The sequence below is a fragment of the Castor canadensis genome, chromosome 8, assembly GCF_047511655.1.
Source record: "Castor canadensis chromosome 8, mCasCan1.hap1v2, whole genome shotgun sequence".
Classification (NCBI taxonomy): domain Eukaryota; kingdom Metazoa; phylum Chordata; class Mammalia; order Rodentia; family Castoridae; genus Castor; species Castor canadensis.
Window position 1 is genome coordinate 87,692,552 of NC_133393.1, and position 3,570 is coordinate 87,696,121.

Sequence of the window (3,570 nt, forward strand, 5' to 3'; positions counted from 1 at the left end):
TGATCCCCTTATCATGTTGACCTCTGTCACTTTAAGGTTTCTGTATTAGTTCCTCTGGAGTGGGGACATCAAAAGCTTTCATGTTTTGGGTTTTCTACCTATCCCCATATCTTCTGTATGTGCTCTCCCCTTGTCATGTGATCCAAGTCCAACAACATTGCTGCATTTGCCCTTGATCTAAAGTCTGCATATGAGGGAGAACATACAATTTTTGGTCTTCTGAGCCTGGCTGACCTCACTCAGAATGATGTTCTCCAGTTCCAAAAATATGGAACGCTTCACGAATTTGGGTGTCATCCTTGCTCAGGGGCCATGCTAATCTTCTCTGTATCATTCCAATTTTAGTATATGTGCTGCCGAAGTGAGCTCTGAAAATAGCTTTTTGATGTATTTTTGTGGTGCTGGGGATCGAATCCAGGGCCTCACACATGCTAAGCAGATGCTCTACCACTGTACCACATCCCCAGCCCATTGTTTTCTTTTTAATTCCTGCTCTGCTTGTATATTCTTGACCTCCACGAAACAACTTCTTCCTATTGCTTTGTAAAAGGCTTATTAGCAACATCTAGCACTTGAAACTATAAGGTTCTAATCCCATTAAATCTATGCTAAATTCTTTTACCTCCTTTTTGTGTTTTTAAATAATGAGCTTATTTCAAGCACATCTTTTCCAAACAGTACTTTGATTCAAAACAAAATGCCATATTTTAAAAAATCAGACATCATGGACTATAATACGAAACTTAGGAATAAGAAAAGAGATAAGCTGAGTGTGGTGGTTCACACTTGTAATCTAATACCCCAGAAGCTGAGGCAGGAGGATCTCGAGTTCCAGGCTATTATAACCTTGACTACATAATGAGACTGTCTCAAAAAAAAAAAAAAAAAAAAAGCTGGGTACTGGTGGCTTATGCCTGTAACCCTAGCTATATGAGAGGCTGAGATTGGGAGGATCACAGTTTCAGGCCAGTCTGGGCAAAAAAGTTAATGAGATCCCCATTTCAATGGAAAACAGCTGAGCACAGCAGTGTGCATCTGTCATCTCAGTATAACAGGAAGCATAAAACCGAAGAATTGTGACACAGGCTAGCATGGGCAAAAAAGTGAAACCCTATTTCCAAAATAATAAGAGCAAAAAGGGCTGGAGGTGTGACCCAAGTGATGGTTAAGTTTGAAGCCCTGATTTCAAACCCCAGTACCAAAAAAAAAAAAAAAAAAAAAAGAGAGAGAGAGAGAGAGAAAGATGATTTTTGTTTCTTTTTTTCCCCCAAACCCAAAATAAATCTCCAACAGTGAAAAAATCTATACAGTTACTCAGAGCTGATTCTGCCAGTAGGGCTGGGGACAGAAGTGGTAAACAGGATGAAATCATGGAGCAGGCCTGCAGGGGAGGGTAGGAGGGTCAGGGTCCTGCCCATCAGAGTGAGGCTGCTTGTGTCCTGCACTCTGCTGTCAGGTGGGTAGGAGCAACTCTAGCCTCTCTCTGTGTGGGTGAGGGTGTCCCTCATTACCTCTCAGGGGCAGACAGGGTTTTTCACCCTGGTGGGCAATGAACAACACAGGACTGGCCCAGAGAAAGTAAGGGTCTCCTGAGAGGGACATTCTGCTGATTCCAAACAGGTGGCCCCTCCACCTCCATTTCTAGTGGTTAGTGGGAGAGGATGGAAAAGCCTGGTAGCTTAAGGGGAATGACCAAAGGTACAGAAACTTGGAGGACCAGGGTGGGGACTTGCATAGGTTGATGACTGTGCAAGAATTACATAATACACCTGCCACCCCACCCAACCTGTCACTGGGAGAGTAGGTGGGGATGCAGAGCAGGTCCATAGGGCCACTCTTTCCCCTGGCTTTTTCCCCCTTCCTGGGCTCAGAGTGGAGGGAGGTCCACAGACCAGGAGGGCAGGGACAAGAAGATCCTGGGAAGGAGCTGACAATGCAGGGGGGGTGGTTTTCAATATTTCATTTTTGTTTTTCCCAATATTTTGTCTTTAATAACATACACAATGGTTACTAGGCATATTAATAACAAAAGTTATTTATAAAATGCACCCAAAAGTAACATTGTTTTTCCATTTTGGTGTGAAAAGCCTGGGAATGTCCCAGAGAGGTACATATATTGAGGGGGAAGAAATAAGAATAGGGAGACACTGGTTTCCCTACAATCTGAACTCCCAAATCTCCACTTTTCACCTAGGTCCCAGCACAAGCTCTCATCAGGATCAGGGACCAGGAATGTGTGACTCTGAGCTGGGACACACCTCTGGGGAGATACAGTGTTCCACTTGCATGAATGGGGGTGGGTGGGAAAGGTTGAAAGGTGGTGGGAAGAAAAAAAACCAAACAATCCTAACCCCAAGTCTTTCACCAACAGACCTGGGGAGTAGAGGAATATGCTGGTGAGGGAACAGGATGTTAACAGACTTCCTGACTTCACTGCTGCTGGGCTGCTCATCTTCAATCTCTGAATCTGGAAGCCAGGGCTAGGGAATGGAAAAGGGCAAGGCAGACTAGAAGAGGGGGCTTTGCCCTTTCCCCTCAAAAAGTTCAGGGTCTCCCTACCACTGTCTTGACTCAGAGAGGGGCCTGGGATTCTAAAAATGACAGGAAATGATCAGAGAGGAAAAACCATTAAGAACTATATCAATATGTATCTTAATCTTTTTTTTTGAGACCAGGTCTCACTATGTAGCCCAAGTTGGCCTCAAACTTGAGATCATACTGCCTCAGCCTCCTGAGTCCTGTGATTACAGGCATGAAACACTATGCCCATCAGATTTGCAACTTTAAAAGCATTCTCTGGCTACATATATCATGGAGAACTGGCTAGAGGCAGGACAAAACAAGTGGCAGGGAAACCAATCAGGTGGCTACTGAAATAGTCTAGACCACAGGCTGGTTGCTTATAGGGCAGAGGCAGGAAAGACAGACAGAAGCTGATTGAAGAAAGTTAGAAGGTAGAGCCACAAAGCTGTGTGTGTGTCGGGGTGAAGTGTCATGGAAAGAGAAGCACTAAACCAGTAATTGAGGAATGAGTGAATTTCTATGTTCCTGTCATATTGTCTTAAACCATGAAATGCCTTCCCTCTACTGTGTCCTTCCAGGCAGTTTCTTCCACAAAACTGTCTGATTTTGTCCCCTTTTTTCCTGGAGTGTTCTAGAATTTTACAACTGGGACTAAGGGCATGGCTCAGGTGGTAGAATTTTACAACTGAACATTCTTGGTTGACACAGTAGTTGAGTGGACTTACAAACTGCCTGAGGCGGGAGACTATGGTGTTAAGGCGACTTTATAACCCACCCACCTGCTCATCCACCCAGCAATTATAGAATATAGCCTGCTCCAGGACCATACTTTTAGAATTTTCCCTCAGAGTGACAATCATAAAACAGTCTGTGCTTAACAGCTCTGTAACCAATAAAACATTTGATACACGTGGGAGTTTTCGCAACCACTTTCTCCTTGGATCTTCACACAATTCTTAAAAGACCATTACTATTACATAGGAAATAATAAGCTCAGAGCTAAAGTGACATGTCCAAGGTCACACACTAAAGGAAAGGTCAGTGTCT

At 43.9% G+C, this 3,570-nt stretch overlaps 1 non-coding gene across 1 annotated transcript; it reads right to left on the reverse strand.

Annotated features, from left to right (window-relative positions):
* Positions 1 to 262: 262 nt before the first annotated feature.
* Positions 263 to 369, reverse strand: LOC141426008 (U6 spliceosomal RNA). Its single transcript, XR_012451122.1, has one exon. It is a non-coding gene; the product is annotated as a U6 spliceosomal RNA (small nuclear RNA).
* Positions 370 to 3,570: the final 3,201 nt, after the last annotated feature.